Below are 24,241 nucleotides of genomic sequence, written 5' to 3' on the forward strand. Positions count from 1 at the left end.
ATTAGAAGTATACGTGGATGACATGTTAGTAAAGAGTAAAGAATCTAAAGACCATGTACAAGACCTGAGGGAGATTTTTGAACAAATGCGGCAGTATAACATTAAATTCAATCCTGAGAAGTGTACTATTGGAGTTGCATCGGGAAAAAATTTAGGCTACATTGTATCAAAAGAAGGAATACAGGTTGATCCAGAAAAAGTGCAAGCAGTTCGTGACATGCCAACACCAGCAACAATAAAAGATGTACATAAGTTGAAGGGGCTTCTAGCTTCGCTGGGGTGATTCATTTCGCGATCATCAGACAAATACAAATATTTTTTCGATATACTCAAGAAGGGTGCGAAATTTAAATGGACTGATGAATGTGAAAAAGATTTTCAAGGGATCAAAGAACATCTTATGAATACAACTATTTTACAAAAAGAAGAATCAGGAGAAGAATTATTGATCTATCTTGCGACGACGTCGCATGCATTAAGTGTTGTGTTATTGCGAGTAGACGCAGGAGTGGAGAAACTCATTTATTACATTAGCAAAACTTTTAATACTGCCGAGAAGAATTACTCAAAGATTGAAAAGTTAATCTTAGCATTAGTTTATGCATCATTTAAGCTCCGCATATACTTTCAAGCACACAAGATAAAGGTATTATCAAAAGTACCAATTGAATCAGTGATAAAGAATTCTAAAAGATCAGGAAGAGTGGAAAGATGGAATGCACAAGTAGGCCACTTTGATATTAAATATGAAATTTTGTCTTCACCAAAATCACAAGTTGTTGCAGATTTCTTGGCAGAATTTCCTTTAGAAGAATATGAAGCAGTAGAAGAAATGATGGATGTAGAAGAAGAGCATGGAGATCCAAAAGATTTATTAACAGAACCAAATAGATGGGAGATATTGGTAGATGGATCATCAAATGGAGAAGGAAATGGAGTTGGAATTGTTTTAATTTCGCCAGAAGGAATAAAGATGGATTTTTCATTCAGATTGGAATTTGCATCCACTAATAATGAAACAGAATATGAAGCTGTGATACATGCCTTAAAATTCGCAATAGAAATGAAACTAGAAAATGCCAGGATCACTAGTAATTCGCAGCTAGTTATTCGCCAAATAAAGGGAGAGTATACTACAATTGAACCATCCTTGAAGAAATACAAGAAGCTGGTTGAAGAATTGTCAGCGAAAATCCCAAAAATAAAATGGAGGCACATTTCAAGAAAGGATAACAGACTCGCAGACGCTTTTGCTTTCATCTCAAGCATGATGACAGATTTAACTGCGAGATGCATAAAAATACAAACACTTTTGTCACCATCAATCAATAAAGCAGAAGAAGACGTGGATGTGATGATAATAGACAATGAAGAATATCGCAGACTGGAGAATGGAACTTCATGCATATTTAGCGAAAGGAGAAACACCAAGAAATAGATTGGAAACACACAAGTTAAAAAGCCGTGCAACGAATTATGAATTAAGAGATGAGTTGCTAGACCGAAAATCCTTTAATGGACCATCACTCAGATGTTTGACACAAGAGGAAGGAGAAAATGTGCTAAAAATGTTACATAGTGGGGATGCTGGCAATCATAGTGGAGGAAGATCTTTGGCACATAGAGCAAAAATACAAGGTTATTACTGGCCATACATGCATGAAGATGCAAAACAAATATCAAGACGTTGCGAAGATTGTCAGAGCTCAGGTGTTAGAAATAACATGATAGTTGCACCATCTCTCGTCGAGTCCTTTTCATTTCTTTTTTATTTTATTTTTTCATTTTAAACTATGTTTCTCTAAGTGATTAGGTGGGGCACACGATTCAAGTTGTTACCACTGCTAGGGTGAATTAGAGTGACTGAGTTACAAAAAAAAAAGACCGGACCAGTTAGACTAATCGGAATAAGTATTAACACTTGGATAGCAATATGCGTGTGTTCTCCCTGTTTCCGTCACCTAAGCAAGCGTGGAATGCAGGACCCGTGGGAACTATCGTGTAATCTGCTGACAAGAAGCATGTGCTTGGATCAAAAAGATCTATTCATGCCGTTAAGTAAAAAAAAAAATTAAAAAAAAAATGGTTATTGTTCTGTGTAGTCAACTGCTGGTTCCCTTGTATTTGCCAGTTTGTTGATCTAGATTTAAGTTATTGACCACTGGTTCCCTTGTATATGCCAGTTGTGTTGATATTAGTCAGACCGGTATCTCAGTCCATTAGGATAGGTTCATTCTGGCAGTGTCCTTGAGACAGATATGTGAAACATCGATCATTTGGTTAACATCAAAACCATCTACATTTTTCTATTTCCATCTCCTTTTTCTATCCATATGATTAGTTTGACTCCGAATATGATGTCCATAGTGCAACTATCTGAGTAGAGCTCTGTCACTTTATATGAATTTTAGTATGCTTGAGTGTAAACTCGTGTACAACAATTGGAATTTCGTATCAGTGTACTTCCTCCTGGAGTCAGTGATTGTAAGCCAACCAAGGAGATTCTTTAGTGCCTTCCAAGGTTCGTTGTAGATAGCTAGGGTCTGGAGTAAAGGTTTTGTGGGTACACCTCTGGTAAACCCTCCGGAGACAACACTCCGCCACTAGGGACACCTAGTGGTTTAACGGCTTACTGCACGTGCTATGTGTAGTCATTTTATTTTTTAGATTAGATTTGCTCGAGGACTAGCAAATAATAGGTTTGGGGGTATTTGATAGACACATTTTTGTGTCTACTTTGTCCTCAATGTCTGTATTGTTGGAACTCTATTTTTGTACTAATATTGTGTTTTTATGTATTTTTAGGAAATAAACATTTTTGGAAAATTCGGCTCGAAAAGTTGATTTTGGCACCCGGAGGACAAGTGTTATTCAGACTCTCGCTTTTGGATAAGGGGTAACCTAATTACTAAGGGGCACTCCCATGTCACCCCCAAGGAATCTTCTATTCGCACCCCAGTTCAGGATAGGGGGCATATCATCTTCAACATTCAAATTCGTGTTTTGGCGGGAAAACCATTTTCACTCCTGACAGATTTTCAATCAGCAAAATGAAGGTGTTCTAGTGCGATTCAATCGCTGAAAATTGGTGAGAAGTTGTGATTTAACATGGAAAAGCTGTTGTGAGTGTTCTATTAGCTCAAATTTGGCTAGAATTGGCTAGCCAATTCACGGGCTCAAAACAGGTAAAAGACATGCAGAAGAGTTTCTCTACGACTTCTAGAAGATTTTGTGTGTGTTCTGCTCGTGTTTCATGCATCGAGCAACCTGTTGGAGCATGTGTAATCGAATTGGAGCGTGCTGGACCAAAGAAAACGCGTGAAAAGCTAAAACAGGAAAGAAAATATCCGAAAATATTTTCTTTCACTGCCGAGGATTTGTGGAGTTATGGAGGAGATTCGATGCATGCTTCGGGTTTAAATAGAGTCCTTGGAGGTCAGAGAAAGGGATAGCAAGTTTAGAGAGAATTGGGAGAGGTTTAGAGCACTACAGAGCAAGAAAATTGAAGTTGCAGAGATTCTGGTTCTGCTGCTGTTGCTGCTCGAGGAGGAAGAAGAAGAGGAAGAACAGACTACCAAAGGCAGTCGTTTACCAACAAAGACAACGACTGTCGTTCGTGGGTCATAGTTTTTCAACGACAACAACACTTTATCTCTATCGTTGATTCTGGACGCCTTCTGTGGGTCGCAGAATCCTGTTTTATATCATTTTCTTGTCTTTCTCTTCATTGTAAAACACTTTTGAGCATCAATGAAATATTTTGAGAGGTTTTCCAACATGATGAGCGGCTAAAATACCTGGTGACTGAGGCGACGGAGGAGCTATTCACTCATGTTTGATTGGTAAATTCTTTTTATAATTTCTTAATTATTTATTTTATTTAATTCACTTGGATCAATAAAAAAAGAGATAAAAATGGTTTTCTTAATTAGTTGTGAATCATTTTGATGTTTTATGCTTAGAATTAATTCTTTGATAAATCATGCTTAAGGATTATAATTTAATATTTGGACACCTTATAGATTAATAAGTGATTTAATGGAAAAAGAGCTAGATAATAATTATGAAATATTTTTGTAACCAATCAACTTGAAGTAATAGTGAATCCGGAGCCTTAGTCCACTTTAAATCTTGACATCACTCTTTGAAAAATAATTTGCTTTATTTTTATTAAGTCTAAAATTCATTGCCTTCACAAGTCTTAAAACAACCCTTTTATCACTATCTACAACAACTTTGAAAAAACATCAATTGCTAACGAAATATTGGGTGTGGTTGTTAGACCCCCACTTTTTCAATTGGTACCAGAGCAAGCAAACACGTTTAAAGACCTTATAAGTATGTGTTTGTAGCGATCTGACTCTATGAACAGAATTTCTATCTCCATAAACGTACCACCAGTCTTCGATGGCTCAAACTACTTGTAGTGGAAAATTTCTATGCGTGCTATTCTTCAAGCTCGTGATTTTCAAACATGGGTACGTGTTGTTAATGGCTATACTCTTCCGGTTGTTACAGAAGGCGGCGTGTCAATTTTTTATTTTTATTTTTTTAAACCAAACTCAGAGTTTTATTAAGGTATAACCAAAGCTTACAACCAAAAGAGAGTAAAGGAGAGAAAATAAAAAGGCTGAAGCTGACAACATGTCCTAAGCCAAAGAAAAGCAACAATTCAGAATTTGTAATATATTGTATATGGATGTTCTATTATTTGCATAGAAGGAGGTCTTTCATTAAATTTTATTACTTGACCTTTTCCAAGATAACCACCCTTCTTTGCAAAGAAATCAGCAGAAAAGTTAATTTCTTTGTAAACATGATTGAAATGGATTGTTCTAATCTTCCTGCGGATGTTTTCCCATCTATTCAAAACATACCAAGGCAATTTGTTTTTTTCTGAAAGCAAAAATTGAGGCTTTGGAGTCAGAGTTGATAATAACCTTATTTTTCTCCTTAAACATAGTTCATTCAAGTGCAGCAATAATCCCCATCACTTTAGAAATGAAGTTGGTAGTAATTCCTAGTCCTCCACATTCTGCGATAAGAAAATTTCCTACATTGTCCCTTGCAATAAAACCATAACCAGCATAACCAGGGTTTCCCTTGGAGGCACCATCGCAACATATAAGTATAATATTTGGCTCAGGTAAAGAAAAGAAGCATTCAATAGCTCTAAAAGATTTAACCCTTCTGCATCCTATATTGAAATATTTCAGGATTTGCAGATCATAAGTAGTATTGTTCATATGTCCTCTGAGTCTTACTTCACTGTCATGAATATTCCTCTTTAATCTTTGAATGGTTTTTGTGTTATCTGGTTTAATATTCTCAAAATAAACATTGTTTCTAGTGAACCAGATATCAACCATTATATTGAAAGAAGCAATAAACCATAGTTCTTGGATTACAGGACTCCTATTTCTGCAAGCTTTAATGACTTCTTCAAAAGATTTTGGATTTTTAAAAGAAAAAACTCAACCAATTCATTTCCAGAGAATTTGACCATAGTCACAATCCCATAAGATATGAGGAATATTATCTTGATTTTTAGAACATAAATAGCATCTTGAATCTAGATTCATACCTCTTTTTTGTACATTTTCATCAGTGTGCAAGCCCCTCTAGTGATTTTCCAGATGTTGCTATCTGTTGAAGGATGGACACATGTTTTCCAAATTTTCTTGTACCAATTCAACTTTGGTTGTTTTCTTCTGACTATATTAACAGCACTCTGAACCGAAAAGTTCCCATCTTGAGTAGATGTCCAAATTAGTTTATCTGGACCAGAAGAAGGTAAATGAAGATCTTCAATAGAAAGAAAAGATAGTACTTCTTCTGGAATGACCCAAGCACTATCTTTGAGTATATAATATACTCTCATATGAGGGTGTTGTTGAATAAAGCCATTATGAGGAAAAAGTTTAATGATACTACTCTCAAGGATCCAAGTATCATGCCATAAGGAAATATTTCTTCCATTACCTACAAGTCATCTAGTATTTTCCTCAAACTCAGGGATTATCAATTTGATTACAGGCCAAATGGTTGATTTTTTATAATAAGTAATCCACCTGCCATTTTTATCCTTGTATTTAGCCAAGAAAAAATTTGCCCAATCTTCTTCAGAAGTAAGAATTCTCCACAACATTTTCATTAAGAGCAAGTCTTATGGTGGAATCCAACCTATTCCAAGTGTGGAAAAACCATGGAATGTCAAGTCTAGTGGCTTCCAAGTTGGGGTCTTCCACAGAAAATCCAAGCAGGGTTCCATGAATTGATGTAAGGGTCCGTGGAATCCATGGAATCAGAATAGCGCAGTAGAAGACAAGAAACGCTATTAAGAATAGCACAAAAAAACGCTATTCTTAATAGCACTCAGTGCTATTAAGAATAGCGTTTTTTTTATCCGTAGATTTAAAATGAGTTGTTGAAATCCAACGGTTGAGAAAAAAACGCTATTCTTAATAGCAGTGAGTGCTATTCTTAATAGCGTTTTTTTTGTGATATTCTTAATAGCGTTTTTTTTGTGCTGTTAAGAATAGCGTTTTCACTATTCCACCACTACACTTGCACTTCCATCCACAATTCCAAATGCTGAGGTGGCGTGGAAGATGGAACTCTTCCACCATAAGACTTGCTCTAATAAGGATTTATTGATATCCTCCATTCTTATAATACCCAAGCCACCCTCTTCAATTGGTGAGCATACTTTATCCCAAGATATAGTTATAAACTTCCTCTCCTCTGCATGACCACTCCAAAAGAAGTTTCTAATAATCCTTTCACAAGCATCTATAACCTTTTTTGGCAATTTGTAGATGGACATATTATAAAGAGGTATACTACTCAAGACAAACTTAATCAGTGTAATTCTAGCTTGAAGATTTAAGAATTTACCAATCTATGTGGCCAACCTCTTTTGTAACATTTCAACAAAAGACCATAAATGTTCAGCTTTTATTTTACCTTGAACTAGCATCACTCCCAAATATTTGTCAGGAAAAGAAGACATTCCCATATTCATAAATTCTGCAATGTGTATTTGTCTACTGGATGAAGTACCATCTATAAAACCTTTCTCTTAGCAGCACTAACTAGTTGGCCTGATGCAGATTGGTATTCTATAAGCAGGTTCTTGAGATGAAATAGAGATCTTTTACAGCCATTACAAAATATAAAAATGCCATCTGCAAAAAAAATATGAGAAGGATAAATACAATTTCTGAAGACCATTGGTTGGATCTTCTTTTGATGGATAAATTTAACAATTTTCCTACTCAGAACATCAGCAGCAAGAATGTATAAAATGGGAGATGAAGGATCTCCTTGTTTAACACCCCTTTTAACACCAAAATAACCAATTAGACCTCCATTTAATAAAATTGAGATATTTGTTTTTTTTAGAAGTATTCAAATCCAATTGCAAAATCTTTCAGAAAAACCATATTTCTTCATAGCAGATAGTAAGAAATCCCAACTAAGAGTGTCATAGGCATGGGATATATCCAGTTTTAAGCTCACATTACCCCCTCTTCTAGTTACACTCATTTCATTTACAAGTTCAGATGCTAGAAGGACTTGTTCATGAATATTTCTCCCTTTGATAAATGCACATTGTTGTGGAGAAATCAATTTGTGTATGATGTTATTCATTCTTGATGTAATAATATTGGTAATAATCTTGAAACAGAAATTTCTCAAGCCAATGGAGCTGAATTGGTTTACCTTCTTTGCTCCTTTAATCTTGGGCAGTAAAGTAAGGAAGTTTGAATTTAAGCTTGCAGGGATGGTTTGATTAAACCAACAAAATTTAATGGCAGCAATAAGATCTTGACAGATGATATCCCAAGCCACCCTATAGAAAACACCAGTGTAGCCATCAGGACCTGAAGGCGGTGTGTCTATACCCAAGGATATTGGTAGATATAGTCCAGAAGAAATCCTTGATGCAAAGAAAAATTATGACGGCTTAAATGCTATCATACATGCCATTACCCCAGATCTTCAGCATCATGTGACTACGTGCACGAAGTCTAAAGAAGCCTGGGATATTTTAGAAACCGTATTTGAAGGGAATACCTGTGAAAAAGAAGCTAGGCTTCAAAACCTAAATTCTGATTGGGAAAACCTTCGTATGGCAGATGAAGAATCATTTGATAAGTTTAATCACAAAGTGTCTGAAATTGTTAATGCATCCTTTGGATTGGGTAAGACTATTCCTGAAAAGGACATTGTGATGAAAATTCTCAGATCGCTACCATTCAGATACGATTCTAAGAAGCATGCCATCGTTGAAGGAAATAATCTCGCAACGCTTTCCAGAAATACTCTGGTTGGGAAGTTAAAGATCTTTGATCATGAGCATACATCCAAATCTGGAAAGGATGTTGCTTTTAAAGCACAAAAGAACACCAAATTACTTAATAAAAGTAAAGGTGTTTGCATCTCTAAAGATGATCTTTCTGAGGCTGATTAATCAGATGAAGATCTTGACAAGTCAGTCTCGATGATCACAAGACAGTTTAGGGATCTTCTCTTTGAAGAGAAGTAGACGGTTTTCCAGAGATAAATCCAGGTCATCAGTTAAGCCCCATAATCGTGTTCCTCCTAAAAACAAGGATAATTATGAAACTGATGATGAGGATATGCCTCAGTGCTTTAAGTATAAAGGTTTTGGTCATTTTGAAAATGAGTGTCCGAATCGGAAAAAATACACTGGGAGCAAAGATCTAACTGCAAACTCTTTATGAAGTTTCTGACAACTATGATTCCAATGAAGACGAAAAATCAAGTATTGCGCTTCTTTGTGAAAATATTCATTTTGATAATTGTAGCAATACATACATCAATCTTAATATTCTTTCAGAAGAGAACTCAACCAATCTGAAAGAAAAAATTGACCTTTCCGTTGGAAACTCTCTGTCTACTTTTTCTGGTTCCACTGTGTGTCTAGCAGCTTGCACATCTCAGGCGTCTGAATCATTTTCCAGGTTGCATGCTCATATTATTCACTCAAAGGTCATGGACTGTCAAAGTGTTTCAAGTACAAACACAAATTGAGGCATGTCAACAAACTTCAACGAAGAGCAAATCGATTAGCAAACAAGCTGAAACTTGTTCAAAAGACCGCTGAGGTATGTAAGATTTATCTTCGTCGAAGAAGTTAGTTTCCAAGGATAAGACAAGACCATTAGAAAGAAGTTCATGGTCTAAACATTATGAGAAACAGGGTTCTATGAATTCCAATCAAAAAGGATATGGTGGACAGATCATTGTTCACCTGTGTTGGTTAGTGCATCTTGTCTCATGTGCCTGATCAAAAGAGTCAAGATTTTGCACACCTCAGGCTTTAGAAAAAGATTTTTTTTTATTGTTTTGATTTTCTTTTTTTAAGATTTTGCTCTGAGAGCATTGTAATATCTGGAATTCGTGTCGCTTTTCATATCTAATTGATATTGGAAAAGTATTCTCTGTTTCATGATAAAAAAAAGGGTTAAAATAGACAATTCTACCTTTTATAAGGTTAAGAGTTGTGTGTACACGAACCTATGTGTTTAAAGGTTTCGTAACCCTGCATACGTTTTTCCTTCTCTAAAACTCTTTTTAACCTAAGACTGCTTGTTGAGATTTTGTGATTTCCTCTCACAAACCCGTACGCATATGGATACTCCAGGCATCATGTCTTTTGATGGAAAAGATGTTAATATGATTGTTAAGCCATCAATCATGAAGGAAAAACAAAAATATCTGATACCTCCAACTTTGAAAAGAAAAGGAAAGAATGTGAGGAAGCCAAGGGATGATCCTTCCAATTCTCAGAAGTTTTCTGATGTTCTTGAAGAGTTGAAGGAAACAAGACAGTTTAGGGATCTTCTTTTGAAGAGAAGTAGACGGTTTTCCAAAGATAAATCCAGGTCATCAGTTAAGCCCCATAATCGTGTTCCTCCTAAAAACATGGATAATGATGAAACTGATGATGAGGATATGCCTCAGTACTTTAAGTATAAAGGTTTTGGTCATTTTGCAAATGAGTGTCCAAATCGGAAAAAATACACTGGGAACAAAGGTCTAGCTGCAACTCTTGATGAAATGTCTGACAACTATGATTCTAATGAAGACGAAAAATCAAGTATTGCGCTTCTTTGTGAAAATATTCATTTTGATAATTGTAGCAATACATACATCAATCTTGATATTATTTCAGAAAATAACTCAACCAATATGAAAGAAAAAATTGACCTTTCCGTTGGAAACTCTCTGTCTACTTTTTCTGGTTCCACTGTGTGTCTAGCAGCTTGCACATTGATAAGTGCTTAAAATACATCTTTCGAATATGCAATTTCTTACGCTTTTCTTGGTTATTTCTCTCATATTTGTGTATATTATGCTTCTTTTGTATTTTATAGGTGTTTTGGAGACATATGATAAAGAAGAAAGCAAATTGGAATCCCAGGCATTGCTAGGAGGCATTGGGTGCAACGGACACAAGCATAGCAGGCATATGAGGCTTTTATGTGCTAAAAGTGGGATTACTGGAGCACCAGACAGCCAGTACTTGGGGCCACCTGAATCCCTTCTTATTTAAGCATGCAGCTGGGTCGATTACTTCATTCAGTCCTTCACAGCTCAAGACCATCTTTGCAGCAAGTTCACTGCCGGCTTAACCCATGGGTACAAGAGCTGCAACCAAGTCTTTCTCGTCGGCAAGCTTTATGTGACGATGGCTCAGTTGAGGCTAAGGGAGATTTGCGGACAGAAACTAAGAAGCTTTATCATAGTCTGAACTGGGGGATGAACTGAGGAGCTGTTGTCGTTGAACTGGGGGATGAACTGAGTTGTTTGGAGTGGTATTTCAGAAGTTTAATGAGAATTAGAAGATGGGTTTGAGATGAAGTTGCAATTCGGCAGCAAGATGGAGCGAGTTTGTATGAATTGAACCAAGACTGAGTTGAGCTGCTGCCATTGATCTTTATGGCTGAATGGGTGATTCTGAGTAATGAGATCACGATGATAATTTGTGAATGAATGTTTGGCTTGTATGAATTGCAGGGAAGGAGTTGTGTGTGACCTTCCAATATACAGACATTACTTGGCCAGCATCAGTTTGCCAGACGCACAGCAAATGTTTGACAGAATGTCTAAGCCACTTCCCAGCTGAATTTCACCAAGCTAGAGCAATGCTTCAGGTGGATGTATACAGGAGATGTTTGACATTAGCTAAGAAGTTGCCTTCGACACAGATAAGGGAAGTTGGGTTGTATTTAGAATTGAGTTTATGAGCCAACAAAACAGCGAAAAGTACAAGCTTTCTGCTGTTAAATTTATGATGAACAGCAAGCTCTCAACTGCACCAAGTTGTCCGTTAGCCAACCAAGGTTCATTGGCTGAGTAAAAGGGTTAGTTTTCAGAGTTTCTTGACCCTTGTGACAAGGTTTTGCAGCTGCTAGCCATGGGTCCACTACAGTTCAGTGCAATTCCGGAAGTAGAAATAAACATTTAATCCCATTATTCCTGGGCTTTGGACACTCTAGTCCTCCCTTCCCAAGCCCAGTACACGATAGTCCAAAACTCCCCCGCATTAACAGTTTAGTCCAAACTTTGGACGAGTTAGTCTAAATTTCAGCCGATCCAAAAAATACCATCATTTTACCTTACCTTAATTACCTTTTTCGTCTTTACGATGTTTTTTAGATCTCAGAATTTTTTTGGAGAGAGAGAGATAAACACAAAGGCGATTTAGAGTTGTTGTTCTTCCACAGAGATTCGTTATTCGGGTTAGTGCTCTAATCCTTTCATTTTATGTTATTTGATTGATTTCCTCTTTACTTCTTCTTCGATTTTCTAGATCTGAAGAAACTATAATTATTATCGAACAATTATTAACTCATCAAAAGTAGGGCGATATGGATGTGGATGATGATGACAATTATTATTAAACAACAACACCAATTTTATCTTCTTGGGGTCCTGATGATACTCGGGATAAAAAAGAAATCCATACCCCTGTTGTAAGTATTACTGTTTCATATCTTTAATTTGTGTATGTATGGTGTTTGTTCATGGTTCCATTTGATTGATTTGTGCATATGCAATCTCATGTGAATTAAATATGATGACAACACCATTTTTTATCAGTTTGAATGGTCAATTCTGAGGATAATACCATTTCTTTTATCAGGTGAATTGTCCATATGGCTTTGTTGGTGTTAACACTGAAAACTATATTCATGAATGAATAGAACTTAGTAATAAGAATTCAGTTCAGTTAGAATATGTAGCACTACTTTGTTTCATTTTCATCATGTCTAGGTGTATTTTGTCCTCACCTAATATGCTCCTGACGCATGCCCATGCTCCTTACACATTGCTAAGAATGGATTACTCCCCCTAGCAACAAGTTACCATGAGAATTTGACCCTAGAGGGTTGCCCAGATTACAGTCACTTATGATCATAATTTGTAATTTTGACAATTTATCATTCGTAGTGTAAATTTTTTATCATCTTCCATTTTTGCATGTTGGTGTATTACTGATAATGGTGGTGGTACTTTTTAATAGGCAAAACTATTGCATGTTTGAATGGTGATATTCAAGGACCGGGGGCTTGCTGCTGGATGGGTTAGTAAGTAGTCTCTTGACCCTCATTTGAGAATGATACAAGTGTAGCGATTTTCTTTGCCTTATGTAAAAGGAACACATAAAATGAAATGATAAACTTTATTTATATAGTATGTGTACTTTATTGTACATTGTTTTTCCATATCAAAGATTTGTTGAAGCAGTAAAATAATTAGAAAAGAACATGGCAGAAAGAGTAATGTTCTGTGAAGGGATTTTAAAATGTACTTGTTTATATAGATATAAATAGATAGGATATGGGACAAGAACTGCATACTTGAGACATATTGGTTGATTATCATTTCATTTTTCTGTTTGCACTTCTGTTTGAGAACCTGAATGTCGCTGGTACATTTATCAAAAACAAATGACTAAACTAACATAATATTAGTTCATGCAAAGCGTCCAATCACTTTATTACATAATTGAGCAACTGCCGTGCACGACTATTTTTTGAAATTTTTATGTTATACATTAGGAGACGGTTTAAAAGGTAGCACCTATTAGCTAAACAAACATAACAACCTTAAAGAGACAACTAGTCCAAGTTTTTATCTGGCTCTCTACAATCTACAGATACAGTAAACACTTGCCTTAGTAGCTTGTGCTCATTTTATACATTTTATTTTTGAATTATTAATGTGTATTAAATTGTACACATGTTAATTATTATGGTGTACATAGTTGTACATGTGTTATTCTTTTTGAAGTTTGGCATAGCTTTGCAATTTAATTGTTTTTTATTTATATTTTTTTCTTCAAAGCAACTAAATGATGTCTAATATTTTAATTTTCAGGTTGAAGATCATGAGGATCGATCATATCTAAGAGACGCATTGAAGCTGAAGAATCTTTTTTTTTTTTGTGGATTTCTGTTTAGGTGATTTTTTTGCATCATTTAACATAGGTTAATTTGAGAGTCACCAGTAGTTTGAATAGTTCATACTTTCTTTTTGAGAAGTCCATAAATAAATAGAAAAGTTATTTTAAATGATCGATGTGCAAAATCTATTTTATGCTCACCGTTATTTTTCTCGTTACCCTTGTTTTTCTACTTTATTTGTCTTATATTTTCTATCATCCCATCTTGGTGTGTCATGATTTCTTACATTTTCTTTTTATAGGTAACAATATCGGCAGTAACAAAACGAGTTACATCTCACGATAACAAAGTTGGCGAGGTAAATTATTCACACGTAGCCTCTCTAACCAATTATTCCTTTCGTTGTAAAATCTGTGAAGATAATCTGTAAAAACCTTTATGTGCATTGCTTTTATTGTACCGGTGTACTTATATGTGCACCGATTGTACGCAGTGTACTTTTAAGTACACCAGTTCGTGCACTTTGTTTCAACATTGATTATGAACCTGAAACTATCAAATTAGTATTCGTATTTAGACTTGTCTATACACAATAGACGTAGATTTCTTCCTGAGTCGAGGAATCACTACAATGATCCATATCGCTCTCTACGAGATCTAAACCCGATGAGGAGAACCACATATGGTATGGATTGAGTCAGGCGATGAGGAGAACCACATATAGTATGGATTGAGTCCCTGACTCGAAGATTTTTTTTCTTGATTTTGTAGTAATATGTCAGACATTTAGAAAGCTACGACAAAGATAGAAGATTCGAGTTGAATGGTTGAGGTGCTATAGTTGTTTGCAGCAGTAGGGTTATGAGTGGTTGATATGAAGGAGATGGTAGAAAACTTCTATATGTGAGAATTAGTTTTCATTTAATCTATTTTTTTATTGATACAAAGAGTTTAGGAAATTCTTCCCATTTAATTATAGTTGGTTGCGCGACATAATCCACGGAATAATAATAATCCTTTTTTCGTAAAATTCGTATTCGTAAGAATCCTTTCGAAAAACCTCACATAGATTTCTAAATTCTGGATTGACTTTATCAGTATCTTCTAACTGTGCAATTTTAGATTTGTAATTTGCAGAAACTTATCTGTTTTTTGCGAACGATATTTTATAATATTTTATATTTCGTTTCACATAAGTTCATTTTGAGAGAAATGAAGAGTTTTTACCCATTTATTCTGTACATGGTCGATAGTTTACAATCGACCTGTCGATAGTTAATGTGTACATAATTGTACACATGTTCATTTTTAATGTGCACATAGTTGTACACATGTTCATTCTTAATGTGCACATAATTGTACACATGTTGATTTTAAGTCGCTCTGCCCGACACTGAAGTCAGTTCATACCTCTTGGACAGAGCTGGCGAGGTCTGTGCATATACACATGATCTTCTATATAATATCTTTTCTTAACTTGCATTTCATTTTAATGTTGTTCGTCTAATCTTATTTACAGGAACTGGATAAGCTCAGAGGATGAGTTGAAGAGGATAAAGGAGGTTGTGAGCACATTTGCCTTAGGAAATGACCTCACCATATGTTGCTATGCTTGTAGCTCAAGATGTTGCAACACAATTGCAGGGGGAATGAAGGTCAAAGCTGATAAAGATGGGTCCTCGCCTCATGTTTCTATGCTTGCAACCCAAAATGTTGCAACATGGTAATAGGTATCTGGTCTAATTGTATATTTGGTTCCCTTTTTGATGCGCACTTTGATGTTGGTCTCAGCTGATAATAAGATTTTGTGCATTAGGATATCTTAGCTAAAAAATTAGGCTTTATTCATGTTTTGGAGGGCTGTGCATATTTGTGCACTAGTACAATTCCCAAGAAAAAGTAGGTTTGTGTGTGGTTATGAATGATCGTCTTTATGCATGTTTTACAGTGGTGTGCATATTGGTGCACCTGTGTTTTTCAATGAAAAAGTACATTTTTGTGTGGTTATGAGTGATAGGTTTTGTGCATGTTTGGCAAGGGTGTACACACTGGTGCACCCGTGTATTTTCCATGAAAAAATAGGTTTCTCGTGTTTTACAGCGGTGTACAGATTGGTGCATCTCAGCATCTATGTAATTCCCATAAAAAATAGGTTTGTGTGTGATTGTGGATGATCTGCATCATGCATGTTTTGAAAGTTATGGTTTTTCTGTGGAAGTTGTAATGAACTCTAGTATGTTTCAATTTGGTTTGCAACATGTGACTGATTTGTCAAGAAGGGAAACTTTGGTTCGTATTTGTTGATATTAAGTTTGTGTAGTTAGGCCCAAATGGATCGTGTTTCTTTAATTTAATAATTGTTTAACTTTTTATTTTGATCTTTTTCTTTGCTTTATTTCTTATGTGGTTGTTGGTGAAAGGTTATCGTTTTTTTTCTTCAAGATGTGGTTTCTTATGTTTTATTGATTTTTCTTGGATGCAGGTTAACTGCTAAACCATCCTATGCAAATCCTGCCATTATTCAGCAAGATCTTGGCGTGGTTGATATTTTTGTCAGCCTGTGCAGACTAGAGTGGTAGTCTGGCTATCATGAATGTTGGATTTTCTGTATTTTTGCCGATGTGTCCATAGTTGTACACTAGTGTGAATTAAAAAAATTTAAAAAGTGAAAATTATATAGTCATATGGGTACTCTTTTTGTAGATCTCGAAAAGAGCTTTTCTAATATATAAAGTTTGTAAATTTTGGATGAGCGGTTCGAAAGTTAAATTGTTTTTTAAATATTTATATATTATTTAAAATTGATGATGTCATCATGAGTCATTTTGGACTAAAATACAAATATTTGGACTAATTGTAAATATTAAGGGTTATTAGTGTACTTTTCATATATTCAGACTAATTTGTACCTAGTTGACTCGAGCTGGACTAAACCGCAATTTTGGACTGGTTTTTGGACTAAACCATATTTTTCCCATTCCGGAAAGTCAGTAAAGAAGCTGCAGTTCTGCATTGGTCTTGTGCTTCTGTGGCCAGGGCTCGATAGTGTATGAGGGCTAGGCTAGGAGGAGTTTTTGACATCAACAAGGTAAGCTACTTTGGGTACGAACCTGTGTAAATACTGGATATATTTTGAGTCCGTGAAAACATCCACAAGTGGTGTTGTTGCCGTTGGTTTGGAAGAGATGAATGGCCAGGATTATTGGAGGCTGTTTAAGTTGCGATTTTACAGGGCATAGAAGACATCATAAAGGAGGAAAAACCTAAAACTACAGATCTTATACCCCATACATCAGGCGACTGTTTCATCTCAACAAAGATGAGCTCTCTGCTCCTCTCCAATCCATTACCACCTGAATCTCCATCTGCATATCATATACCACCTGCATAACCTTTATCACCATCAGTCCATTCATATACAACATCACTATACCACCTGCATATCACCACTCACCTCCATCATCGCATATATCCTCTGCATAACTTCCCCACCTGCATCTCCATCCACCTGCATACCATCTACAACATCACCAATCCTACCACCAATAGTAGTTGCAGTTCATACTCAAACGACACCAGTTCCATCGCAAGCTCCTGTATCAAGCCTTATGCATCAAAACAGCCACTACTAGAGCACTGCATAGGCCTGAGGTCGCATCCAACACCAGCAGCAATAACAACTCCACAGTTCTCCTCGCCTTACGACGTCACTACCAGGACATACATCATTCACTCCACCTGCTGCTGCGTTGGTTTGCTAGATCGTTTGCTTGTGTATTATTATATTTGTTATGTTTATAATGAACTCCAGTAGCTAATTGCATCTTGATTAGGGACAATTTTGATGTCCGAAACATGAACTCCAATTGATATTTAAACTGTTTTGCGTCTTTCATTTTATTCGTTATTGCTCATTCTCTACTGTGCTAATAGTGCTTATGAGTTATTTTTGAATCGTTTAAGTTGCAAATTAAATTTGTTTATGGATGATTCTAATGCTAGTTGAGACCTTTTCGACCCGTAATTGTCTAGAGAGTCTTAATACAAGTAGTAATATGTGGTCATTGACGATGGGATGTTGTTAAGTAATCATATGTATTGAATGACACTAGTAGATGAATCGAGCTTTTGTGTTTGTCACTAAGAATAGCCTATCTCACGAAACTTAATGCATTTGTTTAAGTCACACCTAGAGAGCGTACTTCTAGGAAACTTGGCAAGTAGAATCCAGTAGTCGAGAGCTTTTGTGTCCAGTGAATTAAGAGATTGCGGAGTATTTGAGCGTACTAAATATTCCAGGGTTATTAGTAATGGATACTTGCAGAAACATAGCTATATTGATAAGATTCATGTTTCGTGACTGAGAAAGAGTCATTGATCATATTCATCCTCATATTTGCATTATTCTTATTCAGAGATTGAATTGACAACTTAGACTCAACTCTCTCTTAGGAACGAACCTGCTTGTCATTGTACTACTAGTTAGTGTAAGAGAAGTAAGGAATATATTATTTGCGAGTTGACACCTCGTCACACATCTCAGGCATCTGAATCACTTTCCAGGTTGCATTCTCATATTATTCACTCAAAGGTCATGAACTGTCAAAGTGTTTCAAGTACAAACACAAATTGAGGCATGTCAACAAACTTCAACGAAGAGAAAATCGATTAGCAAACAAGCTGAAACTTGTTCAAAAGACCGCTGAGGTATGTAAGATTTTATCTTCGTCGAAGAAGTTAGTTTCCAAGGATAAGACAAGACCATTAGAAAGAAGTTCATGGTCTAAACATTATGAGAAACAAGGTTCTATGAATTCCAATCAAAAAGGATATGGTGGACAAATCATTGTTCACCCCAGCACAACTTAAATTGTGTTGGTTAGTGCATCTTGTCTCATGTGCCTGATCAAAAGAGTCAAGATTTTGCACACCTCAGGCTTTAAAAAAAGAATCTTTTTTATTGTTTTGATTTTCTTTTTTTTTAAGATTTTGCTCTGAGAGCATTGTAATATCTGGAATTCGTGCCGCTTTTCATATCTAATTGATATTGGAAAAGTATTCTCTGTTTCTTAATAAAAAAAAGGGTTAAAATATACAATTCTACCTTTTATAAGATTAAGAGTTGTGTGTACACGAACCTATGTGTTTAAAGGTTTCGTAACCCTACATACCTTTTTCCTTCTCTAAAACTCTTTTTAACCTAAGACTGCTTGTTGAGATTTTGTGATTTCCTCTCACAAACCCGTACGCATATGGATACTCCAAGCATCATGTCTTCTGATGGAAAAGATGTTAATATGATTGTTAAGCCATCAATCATGAATGAAAAAGAAAAATCTCTGATACCTCCAACTTTGAAAAGAAAAGGAAGGAATGTGAGGAAGCCAAGGGTTGTTCCTTCCAATTCTCAGAAGTTTTCTGATGTTCTTGAAGAGTTGAAGGAAACAAGAAAGGAGATTCAACAAATAAAGGCTTTTTTATGAGAACTCTTGAAATTCAGAAGGCCCTAGTTCGACATCTTCAGCCTAGAAGTTTTGTTGGAATTGACTCCTTTCTTCACGAACCATTTGTTCTCATGGTTGTTGACGACAAGGAGTTCGGGGACGACAAAGAATTTTTCAGAGGTCTCAATGTCTAGGAAACTTCTTATGAGAATTTATTCTTGTGGTTTTAAGAAGGATAACTAGGGTTTGGAATAACCATTATTGTGATTACACATAGTTATGTCCAACATTTTCATCTTCAATGTTTTTAGATTTATTTATTTAAATTCTAAAGGTTGTTTGGAAGATGATTTTGCGGTATTAATATTTATGATTTCATATATTGCAACTTGTTATGGGATATGTGTGTTTGCATCCGTGAACTATGAGTGTCCCATACATGGTCAAAAGTTAAGTCATTCATATGTCGATATGCAAGTATTGATAAAAGATTGAATGAACTTTTGGCAAAACAAAAGTTAAGCCTTTTATGTCATTATGAAAATATTGATGGAAGAAAGGATGAACTTTTGTTTACAAAGATTAAGTCTATTATATATCGTTGTGCAAATGGTGATGAGAAATAAAATAAATCTTTGTTATTCCGCAGTATTGATCTTTCCTGATCCATATTTTTATTTTATATCGTGCGGCTCCGTAAGTTTTCTTATGTGAGCATTTCCGATTAAATTCATGGGTTATCTTGTGCTTAATTTAATTGAGATTTTTGGGTACAAATTCATATTCTTATGTGATTTGTTAATGTCCGAAGAAATCCTTTTTTCTTGTGAAAATAAGGTCGCTCTTGTTGTTCTTTCGGGAATGACATTTTATGGGGGAGAGTTCTTAATTGAACTTGTGCTTAATTGCCAAATATTTGTGGGGAGTGCGGCTGTGGAATATTATAGGAGTTATCTTGTATCTTTATAAACTCCTTGATGAATGCATTTAGTTTTGACTATATGATTGCATCTAAAAAGTTGATATGTACTTTCTTTTGGTCATGAAGTGTCTTTATGGAAATTTCATTAGGATCCCACTAGTTTTTGTACCTTTGCCAATTTTATTGACAAAAAGGGGGAGAATTAATGTGTAGTTCACACTACAAATACATATGGTTTTCGGATCATTATGTAAGGGGGAGTGGTTTTCATGTGAGATGAAGTATTGACTAAGGGGGAGTAATACATATCACCATAGTATTGTTGTCAAAATTGTGATACAGTTAAACTTTGATGTTGTGTAATAATACTGTGACATTGTATAACAATGATTAAGAGATTTTGTTTTCTCATTGTTATGACTACGGATCTTCAACAACGATGATGCTGCATTGAACATCTTTGGAATCATTGGAGTACTTGGAAGTGACGAAGATTTCGAGTAATGTTGAAGAACCAAGGAGATCAAACATGTGGATGAGAAGCTGCAAAGTTTATTTATTTAGTATTTTGTATGTATTGATAGTTTTGTCACTAAAATTGACAAAGGGGGAGATTTTTAGAGCACTGCTCAGTCGAACTCGCAAGCGTTTCTATCTCAAGCTTGTTTGTCAAGTTTAGTTGCCAAAACTATAAGTCTTGATTTCTAGTCTACTTATAGCTAAGTCTCAGACTAGGATAGAAAGTGTAGTTGAGCTCTAGACTCCACGGCGTTCATCATGCAAAGACGAAGAACTACTCAAGGAACTGGTGGATCTTCATCGACAAAAAGGTATGTGTAGACTTGAACTTATTTATCACTCAAAAGTATATCTACTCTATCTCCTATCTTGAGAAAAAAGTTGTATTGCTATATAGACTTTGATTATACACATTTATTATTTCGAGCCGAGTTTATCTCGCTTATCTATTTCTCGAAATATGTGTTGGTAAGCTTTCGCTTTAGCCAAGTTCATCTTTACTCATGACGAGAGTCATGTTAGTTATTTCAATCTCTTGAAAATCGCTTTGATGAAAAATAGTGTGTGAATAACCACTATATAACATCCTCTAAGAATGTTTCAATGATTGAAATGAGAGTTTAGAATATATAACCATGTTTGGATATAAACATTGTATGTGAACTCATACTTGTATAAGTCAAAAATCCCTGAACCAAAGTATGCGTACTTTGCTTGTTCAGGATGACTGGAGCTAAGTCTGCGTAACCGTACTATCGAAAGTTCACATCCCGTGAATTTCTACTGGAGTTTGTGAATTGAAAACAAGCTCAGTCCGGGTACTCAAGTATGTGTACCCGTATGCGTACTTAAGTGGGTTATATTCTAAAAACGGTTTAATTCGTGAACTAAGACATATATAAATCAAGGAATGCAATCTTTGCAAACCGTGGCTATAATGTTCATGAATTGATTCGAGTGAATCAAAATTTTTTTTGCTTCGATTGTGTCTTGTATACTTCTATGAGATCTAAGCAATTGAAGAACTCTCTAACTAGTTCATTTGAGTCACTTGAACTAGTTGTGGTGAAGATGAATAAGGTTGATATGAAAGTGCTCATATGGCTAACCATTGGTTAACTATTGTTGAACCAACTAGGTGTACACGTTTAGGTACGGTTACTCAAACCTAAATGAAGTTACATTTCATTTGTGCATAACAAGCTAAGTTCGATCCAACGGTTGAAAGATATTAGCTTGAATCTAATCAGGTTTTCATCTAACGGTGAATATTGAATGCTTTGTTACCAAGGTAGCATTGATTGCAAACCCTGATTTGAAGACTATATAAAGGAGAACTATAGCAACTGGGAAACTTAATCCCCACACCTTTTGTGTGATACTAGTTGTATAAGATAGAGTCGATTCTCCTTTAACCTTAGGTTTCTACCGAGACCCTGTAGGTTAACGACTTGAAGAATTCATTAGGATTGTGAAGCCATACCCAACTATTTTCTCTGTAGTTGCGTGATATGATCTTGCTATTTCTATCGTGATTGAGTACAATCGTAAGATTGGATTGAGATTAATATCTCCGATAGGCAAGATAGAAAAGTAGTCACAAACATCTTCGTTTCATCGTTTGTGATTCCACAATATCTTGTTTCGCTAGTCGATTAAGATTATTGTGAGGTGATTGATATTTCTAGGCCGTTCTTAGGGAATATAAGTCCGGTATATCAATTGGTTCTTGTTCACCTTGATTTATCAAAAGACGGAACAAAACTTGTAGGTATTTCTGTGGGAGACAGATTCATCTATTACTGTAGACTTTTCGGTGTGATACAGATTTTTTTATTAAAGTCGTCGACTTTGGGTCGTAGCAACTCTTAGTTGTGGGTGAGATCAGCTAAGGGAATCAAGTGCGTAGTATCCTGCTGGGATCAGAGACGTAAAGAGCGCAACTGTACCTTGGATCAGTGTGAGATTGATTGGGGTTCAACTACAGTCCATACCAAAGTTAGTTTGTAGTAGGCCAGTGTCTGTAGCGGTTTAATACAGTGTGTGTTCAATCTGGACTAGGTCCCGGAGTTTTTCTGCATTTGCGGTTTCCTCGTTAACAAAACTTCTGGTGTCTGTGTTATTTCTTTTTTGCATTATATTTTGTTATATAATTGAAATATCACAGGTTGTGCGTTGTATCGATCAGTTGGTAAATCCGACCTTTGGCTGTTGATTAAAATTGATTGATCCTTGAACATTGGTCTTTGGTACCGTTCAAGTTATTTCTCTTGTATTCAATCAGACTCGCAGATTTCTATTTGTTAGAGTTTGGATTGAATCGAGAAATCGAGATATAATTCTTTGATATACTTTTTATTAAGATTGAGTCTGACTGTCTAGTTGATTCTCTTAAAAGTATATTGGAGTTAGTCCATACAGATTGCTAAGCGAAATATTGGGTGTGGTTGTTAGACCCCCACTTTTTCAGAAGCTAAAAGAAATTTCATCTCACTGGTAGGCAATGAAAAAAATGTATGTAAATTTTGAAAAATCGAAGGTTTTGGATTTGCGAAAGCGACGTTATCAGATCGGACAATTGTTATCAGCAACTCGGCTCAGAATTAATGAGTTAGAATGATGAGAGCAACTATCACTATATTTCCTTAAAAAACTAAAAAGTATCACATATTCTTTAAGTCTATGGAGGTGTTGAGTCGAATGGAAAACCTAGAAGTTCCAAGGTAAGATTATCCTTGATAAAGTCGAAGGAAACCATAGAGAGAGGCGAATTGCAAAATTTGCACCTTAAACGATCACAACCCAAGAATAGTTTCCTTCCAGTTCCAATGAACGAATTCATTATGTCAAATTTCAGTTGAAGTTACTTTTCCGAAATACCACCAATGATACCACCAATTGTACCAGGAAATCACCACCATAATCCGTCTAGTCATGAGAGAACATACCCGACCTTGTTGGCAATATTGGCGAATCAAAGAAGGCATGAGGAATTTATGAGGGAGTTACAAAGAAGAAATATAGCACTTGAGAAAGAGAACCGTCATCTTAGGAATCAAGGGTCGAGGTCGTGAAAGTTATCTAGCAGAGTAACATCAAGCGACCACACCTTGACCCGATCTGGGAACATCCACGATCCACCTCAGCGGCGAAGGCCTGTGCTCGAGCCTACTAACCCGAGAATGGGATACGGTCCTCTCGAAGATTCAACATCTGAGGAAGAAAGACCTCGACAAAATGAGAGACCCGATACCGCGACCGAAGCTAAACTCAGACAACTTGAGGAAATAGTTAAGAAACTGGCTGGAGACGATGAAGATAACAAATTGGCAGAAGTAATCAATGAAGAAGAGAAGACACCATTTACCCGAGAGTTGAGCAAGCACCATTTCCCCCAAAGTGTACTTATGACGGTCCAAACCATTTTCTCGGGTTTAACAATACCCATTAGCCAAATTATGATCTTAGAGAACTTAAAACCCTAATGCTCATGTGTTCTTTTACACTTTTTGGGTGCCTCAGAAAATAAATGTTGTGTCTGGATAGATGAATTTTCCTAAATCCAAACCCTTGGGGTTCCTTAATAGTCTTCCGTGCATGCTGGACACATGTCTGTCAAAAGAGAGTGTTGACTTTGATCTTAAAAAGAAAGAAACATAAGGAAAGAGAGGAAAAAAAGACTCAGTTTCCCCTGGCTCTTTTCTTCTTGCGTTTCTTTTCCCTCTCTGGATCCTCATGGAGAGCTGATGCTGATGTTTTTGGTGTTGGTTGATTTCATTAGTAGAGTAAGGAGATTCCTTCTCCATGTTTCCAGTTGAGGAACATTTTGTGGTGATCATTTTTCTTGACTCAATTTAAGAAGTAATTTTTATCAATTGGAAGATTCATGTGTCTCACTGGGTATGCATGTTTGA

At 35.9% G+C, this 24,241-nt stretch overlaps 2 long non-coding RNA genes across 2 annotated transcripts; both read left to right on the forward strand.

Annotated features, from left to right (window-relative positions):
• Positions 1-11,698: 11,698 nt before the first annotated feature.
• LOC113333753 lies at positions 11,699-13,487 on the forward strand. The gene is made up of 4 exons (XR_003352319.1): positions 11,699-11,774; positions 11,846-12,008; positions 12,560-12,623; positions 13,417-13,487. It is a non-coding gene; the product is annotated as an uncharacterized LOC113333753 (long non-coding RNA).
• Positions 13,488-13,774: 287 nt separating this feature from the next.
• Positions 13,775-15,968, forward strand: LOC113333758. The gene is made up of 3 exons (XR_003352329.1): positions 13,775-13,800; positions 14,962-15,172; positions 15,925-15,968. It is a non-coding gene; the product is annotated as an uncharacterized LOC113333758 (long non-coding RNA).
• Positions 15,969-24,241: the final 8,273 nt, after the last annotated feature.

This window comes from Papaver somniferum, chromosome 1, assembly GCF_003573695.1.
Source record: "Papaver somniferum cultivar HN1 chromosome 1, ASM357369v1, whole genome shotgun sequence".
Classification (NCBI taxonomy): Eukaryota; Viridiplantae; Streptophyta; class Magnoliopsida; order Ranunculales; family Papaveraceae; genus Papaver; species Papaver somniferum.